This window comes from Diceros bicornis, chromosome 14 (genome assembly GCF_020826845.1).
Source record: "Diceros bicornis minor isolate mBicDic1 chromosome 14, mDicBic1.mat.cur, whole genome shotgun sequence".
Classification (NCBI taxonomy): domain Eukaryota; kingdom Metazoa; phylum Chordata; class Mammalia; order Perissodactyla; family Rhinocerotidae; genus Diceros; species Diceros bicornis.
In genome coordinates this window covers 9,617,351-9,624,225 of record NC_080753.1, presented here as the reverse complement: position 1 = coordinate 9,624,225, position 6,875 = coordinate 9,617,351, and positions in this window count along the sequence as shown.

The window sequence follows — 6,875 nt, the reverse complement described above, 5'->3', positions numbered from 1 at the left end:
TGTAAAAGTTAGAGACTCAGGAAGGGCAGTAGTCCATGTGTCAGCAGGGCAGAAATGGGGGTTCTCAATGAAGGCAATCTCCAAGGAGCCCATGAGATTGCAGTGAGGAAGAGTCAGTGCTAAGAGGGCCCCTCACAGGCAACAATGGTACCTGCCATTTCCCTTCATCCTCTCTCCCTCTGGGCCCAACCTTGGAGAGTTCTAAATCTTGTTACTAAGCTGGTGGAAGAAAAGGAGTAGGATTAAGCACAGAAAGAAGAGGAGGATCTTGCCCCTCCTTTCCCACTGCAAGTGGCCATCTCAGTCCCCAGCGAGAGGGATGAGAGGAGAGGCTAGTTAAAGTCACATTTTGAGTTTTGATTGTCACATAGAGTACCTTAATTTACCAAATAAGAATGTTTTGTGAGTTGTAGTGACTGAAGGATTGCTTATCAGTGTGAAAGAGTCTTAAGTGCAGGAGAAAAATATTTTCTTAATCTAAAAAATGTTTAAACGAAGGAGGATTAAAAAAAAGTGTTTTCATCACATTGGTTTTGTTCAATATACCAGTTTCAGATAGGCTGGTTATTAAAGGGATCTGGAAATGTCTCTGTGCCCTGGGGAGAGATGTGGGAGTGCAGAGGGGGCTAGCAGGAGGTGGAGTGTATTCTGATACTACGTGACTGGAGGCAAATGGGTGAGTTCAAGGGCTTCAGTGATGAGAGCAAGCAAGTCATCCCTCCCACCAAAAGTGAAAATAAATGTGATCAAACATTGACCTGAATAGTATGAGAAGACCAGACCAGTTGCTCTGCAGAGATTACCTGCGGATTCGGACCCCTTTTCCCAACCTCTCATGCCTTGTATGTCACACCTCTCCCTAGTCACCTGATGCCATCTAGAAGAGGAAGAGGGGAGGGATGAATGGAATATTGAAGATTTATTAAAGTAATATAAACAGAGATTGAGTTACATAAAGAGAGAGCTTAGACTATTAGGTTAAACTAAGGTTACTGCATTGGCCTAAATTTTAGTTTTCCATACTAAATAATTGCTGGTAGTGGTGTGAGTAACAATTGTAATGAAGAGTGGTGATTATGAAAAAGATCAGAACAAGATACAAGGGGAAAAATTAGCATAGCGTGAGTGAATTTTTTACTTTTCTCCAATTCTGGTCTATTTTCTTGTACCGTTTCATTTGAGGAGGAAGATAAATCAGGCAGCTGCTATGGTACAAGCTCAATGCTTATTTCTTTCACTGATTTTAGGACAGTATTAGGATTCTGACGTTACTGTGCTTCTTGTGGCAGAGGAAAAAGAATGTGAGGTGAGGAAGAAGAAAGGCAGCACTAGACGAGAGTGGAGGAGAAGTCTTAGAGTGGTTTGTAGTTTTACACTAAGTGGTCAAAAATAACCAGTGGTTCCTTTGAATTAGCTCTATTTTGATGGATCAAGAGGCAAATGTGTGTAGTTTTTTCAAAGAGAGAGAGAAAGAGGCTGAGAAAAAGAGAGAGAATGAGATTGATTGATTAATGATTGTAGGGGAAATAGGTTTCCTTGATTTTACTTCCAGAATGGAGGCAAAGGTACTGGAGATATGCAAAAATACATGGTATTGTTAAATCATTCTTTTTTAACCCTTCCATTTTCACAGCTTTTTTTTTTTTCAGGAAAAAAAAAAAAACTGAAAAACCTCACTCCACAAAAAACATGAGGCTACTGAACTTGCTGGATTTCCTGAGAGAGCCACAGGGATTCAAGTACTCTGAATGACCTGAGAAGAGCAAGCTCCCTTGTAGATGGCTGCAGGGTGGCAGCGTGTCTGTACGTGTCGTGGGTGTGGATTCTTTTAAGAAATCAATCACTATGGGTGACCAGACTGTATTACAACAGACAAGGCATGACCTTTCTCCTGGGTAACCTATTCATTTTTTTCTCCTGTGTTTATTAAAGAGTCTATTCTTAAGCTAGGGAGGGCAATAGAGGCATATTATTTAGACCTAACAAATGGTTGATCACATGACTCTCTTTCTAGAATACTTTGATGGAATGTTTTTGGTTTTAACTTTGAGTCTTATTATTATTAAAAGAAAGAAAAGGGGAAAAATTACGGTATGAGCTTATTGGGACCTCTTGATCTTCCGTCAGCATGTATCTAAAAAGCCATTAAGCATCCTGATTAGTTTGGGAGATGGCATAAAGATTGTTATGTTACCAGTTGCTGTAACTGAACATTAGATGCGGTGTTTGTCACGGTAAAATGCACCTATCAGAAAATATGGGAAATTTATTATACACTGCACTAGTTGATTCAGCCTAGTTATTGGACATAATGAGATTTCTTTTAAAGGAAAGTGTTCAAAAAGATAGGACTATAGAGGGGATGGCAGCTCAGTTGTGGTGTATGTGACCACAAAATAAAGCATGGAATTTCTTAGGGTATACATAGAGATTATTTTCCTTGCTGAATGGTCACACTTTGCATATGTTGAGAGAGCCTCCTTAACGAGTTAAGAAAAAAAACCAAACCAGAACATTCTTCTTCGGCATACTAATTGACACAGTATACATTTGTGGAGGCTACTTTTACTGGAAGGTTTTATTAGCATTTAATATACGAAATTCATTATGCTCTGAAATAAGGATGATATGATGTCACGTGAGTCAGGAATGCACGTGCGTCTTCAAATCTTATTAAAAGAGCCAAAGTGGGTTTTCATTGCAAACTGATTTTTCTGGAGCCGGATCCTGTAGGATATGCTCTGTTATGCAACGGCTGCTTCTTTCAGCCTCATTTTTCTTCTTGCTTACTTTTATCCATGGCATCCTTAGGAAGCCTGTTGAGAGGATTTCTGGCCAAAAAAAAAGCTAAGAAATCCAGCTATCAAAACAGCACGTGTGATCTAACGTGCACTGGGACCAGCAGCGAGGGGCCCTACCATGCACTGCCAGGCTCTGCCCACTCTCCCGGGAGCCCCGGTTTTTGAAATGAGCAGGATTAAGTGGCTTCAGGAGAAGGCAAGCCAGTGGTCTCCAGGGAATGAGAGCCTGGCTCCTCTACTCTGTTACTCTGAAAGGAATGTGAGGGCTGTTGTGGCTTTATATTTGAGGTTTTGTTTCATACATTTTGGGGTCAGAGGAAGGCTCGTATTGCCCTGAGTTCTGCACAGTTAAAGCATGAACTGTGTGTTAGGCGCTCCTTAAATTTAAAATGGGGATCTTTTCCAAGTTTTGTCTGAGCAAAGGGCAGGTAGGTGTCAATGCTCCCAGATGTTAATAACATATAGTGGCAATATGTTTCTTTTGAGTATATTTGATTTAAGCATGCAGATACTTTAATCATATCTACAAAGTAAATACAGATAATATATGACATTATTTATAAAGAATTTATATGATATATTTATAAAGAAGATGATTATAAGCTTCTAAATTCTTACCTCGACTTATTACATATAAGAAGTATGCCAAACATATTAGGATGAGCACACACTGTGGTCTTGATATTTGAATTGTGGCGTGATTCCTGAAGAATGGAGTAGCCATACAAAGATGTTTTGGTGGAATTTCAGCCATAGTGTTGGGAAATAGAAACCTAAAGGTGGAGTGAGGTGTTCTCTGGGCCTGGAGATGAGGGAGCATAAATAATGGAGCCAACGGGCCCAAGGAAAAATTTGCGCATTTAATCAATATTTGTTTTACTTTTCAAAGAAAATATAGCTTCTTTGAAACAGTGTTTTCAAATGACTCAAAAAAAATTTTTTTAAGTCTGTGCAAAGTTACATATTTCTTCCCCCATCTTCCTCTTATTCCGTCTCATGCACTGTGTTTTTGCCCGCTCTCTCTGGTAACTGCTCTTCTAAGTTTCTTACGTATTCCTTTTGGGGCAGATTGTGTTTCACAAGATGCCGCAACATCTCCCATCCTACCTGCTCTTTTGCAATGTGACTTTGCCACTCCCCCATTAAGAGAGAGAATCCATTTCCCTTCTTGAATCTGACGCCCAGTGTTCTAATCTCTTTACAGGAATTAACTCATGTGAGATTTACAAGAGCCATGTGAGAAGGTACTATTATCACCCCCATTTCATAAATGAGACATCAGGGTTGAAAGCCAAAAGTTCACTTAGGAGCAACATTGATAAACTACAAATTACAGTAGATACAGGAAGAAATAGAAACTTTAATTCACTCCACAGCCCATGACAGATCAAGAGGAACAGTAATAAACTGAAAGCACTTGAGAAATGTTGGTTATTACTAGTATTTCAAATATTTTATGTCTGCTATTTTAATTGTTTTTCTTTTTTTGTCTTACATTTTTTCTAATTCTCAAACATATTATTTTCATTATTTCAAAAATACATTTCCCATTCTCTTTTTGTCTTATAGTTTTACTATTATTTACTTTTTAAGTCCTTAATTCTGTTTCTAAATCTTAATCCCATATATTTTTACATGTTCCATTTTTAAACTCATATAAAAAATCCATTGTCTCTTTTGCACTGTTTTTTAAGGTTTTTAAAATTTTATTGGCATAGAGACTTTTCATCTCAAATCTCATCTCTTATCTCACTATTTTTTTTTTTTGGTGAGGGAGATTGGCCCTGAGCTAACATCTGTGCCCATCTTCCTCTATTTTATACGTGGGATGCCGCCACAGCGTGGCTTGATGAGCAGAATGTAGGTCTGTGCCTGGGATCTGATCCTGTGAACCCCGGGCTGCTGAAGTAAAGCGTGCGAACTTAACCACTACGCCACAGGGTCGGCCCTGTTATCTCATTACTTTTAACTCTTAATATTTAATCCTAATTGGGATTTTAGTTCTTTTCTTTTCTAAAATTCTTCTTACCTTTATTCTTATTGTACCTTTTCTTCACATATGTTTAATATATTAACTTTTTTCTGGCCTTGATGGTGAGAGTTCTTGATGAACTTCTAATTTAAGTTCTCTCACTAGCAACATCATCTGGTACACAAAAATTGTTGCCAGAAGCCGAAAAGCTTCTGCCTTGAACTGGATGAGCTTAACTTTTAAGATCTGGGACAAGGTTCTGCACCTGGAGCAATGAATTTGATGGACTTTAAGCTACCTGGTTGTATCTTTTTTTTTTAACCTTTTTTTTAAAAGAGTATTTACTTCTTCTTTTTTTTTTTGAGGAAGATTGGCCCAGAGCTAACATCTGTTGCCAATCTTCCTCTTTTTCTTTTTTCTCCCCAAAGCCCCAGTACATAGTTGCATATCCTAGTTGTAGGTCCTTCTAGTTCTTCTGTGTGGGATGCCACCTCAGCATGGCTTGATGACCAGTGAGAAAGTCTGCACCCAGGATCTGAACCTGCGAACCCCAGGCCGCCGAAGCGGAACACGTGAATTCAACCACTACGCCACCAGGCCGGCCCCAAGCTACCTGGTTCTATCTTTTGAAATCCATTATCTGTCCTATATTATGGAATGTGGCCAGTTGGGGTCATGAAAGAAAGGACCCTGGCATAGTGGCTTTACTTGAGTTTTTATATCATACAAACTACAAGAGAAGTTAGAACATTCACTTCTCCATATTCACGGTTTTCAATGTTTTATTGTTCCTGCTGACAGGTAGAGAGGTTGGCTGAAGTTAGGATTGGGCTTGCTGTTGAGTCCTTTGGCTCATATGACGGATTTTTCTTAACACCACTACAATTAATCTGTATTCTGGGCATATGCTGGCTCTCTTTTTGATGATAATTTAATTTTTATTTATTCTACACATCTCCATGAGTTCCTCATCACTGGTCACTGATTACCAGGACTGGTCAAGCTAGAGGAGGCATTTCCTGGAGTGATTGCAGTGGGTCCCATCTCCATGGGCCTTCCCCACGTAGAGGCAGATGCAGGAACATAATGGAGATGTCAGTCACATTTTCTCCCTGAGGACCAGCAAATAGATCATTTAATGTTAAGCATTCTCTGTTTATATCATCTCAAGATGGATGCTTGTACTAAATATTAAAAGATAATATCCCTTATTTTCATCTTTGGAAAAAAGAACAAACCAGAACCAATATCACCCATGGTTAGATTAATGAGATTAGGGGTCAGAGAAAACTAGGATGAACAAAGAGGCTTTAAGATATATTACTACCTGCCGTTATCACAACTCATGATGGTAGCCTAAACAAATTTCTCCTCTTATTTCCTGTCGACAGTATGATACCTTAAAAATGGTTTGATACACATGGTATCCTAGAAAATGTGGAAATCACCTTTTAGTGCTTGCTTTGACAAAGACTTCTAGTTAGCAAATAAAACAAAACAATACAAAACAAAACTAGATAGTGCTTGATATATAAAACAAAAGTCAGAAGCGTCCACCAGCAATTTTATCAAATTTAAATCCTAAAGCCCTCTAAAAAAGATAAAGTAAAATAAAAGCACCTGGAAAGTTCCATCAAACTGAGCAATAAGAATAGATTTTGAAATATAATTACTTGAGGTAGAATTTGGGGAAGTGAGGCAGAGGATTGGTGGATTTGTGACATGTTTATATTTGCCAGCTTTACAAAGGAAGATCATTTGCCTTGAATTTTGTACTGAACTGTTACCCTAGGCCTCCTCATGTTCTGTAGTTGATGTAAGAGTTTAAGATATTTGTGGAAGGTTTTATGCCTTTTGAGTTGTTCAAAGACTTCACAGGATGTGTTCCAATCCTTGTCAGTTTCTTTGTTTATTAATGCCAGATTTTACCTATATATAGTCCATCCTTCTGTTTTTTAAAGGAAAGATTACAGACCTGTCTGTGTGTAATAAATTCGTTTAACAATACAGGTCGTGTCCTTCTTGGTGAATTGCAAATTTGATTTCTTATGTTAATATCCCTCCTAAGAAAAAGGCAAGAGGTAAGCATGGCTAGTCCATTA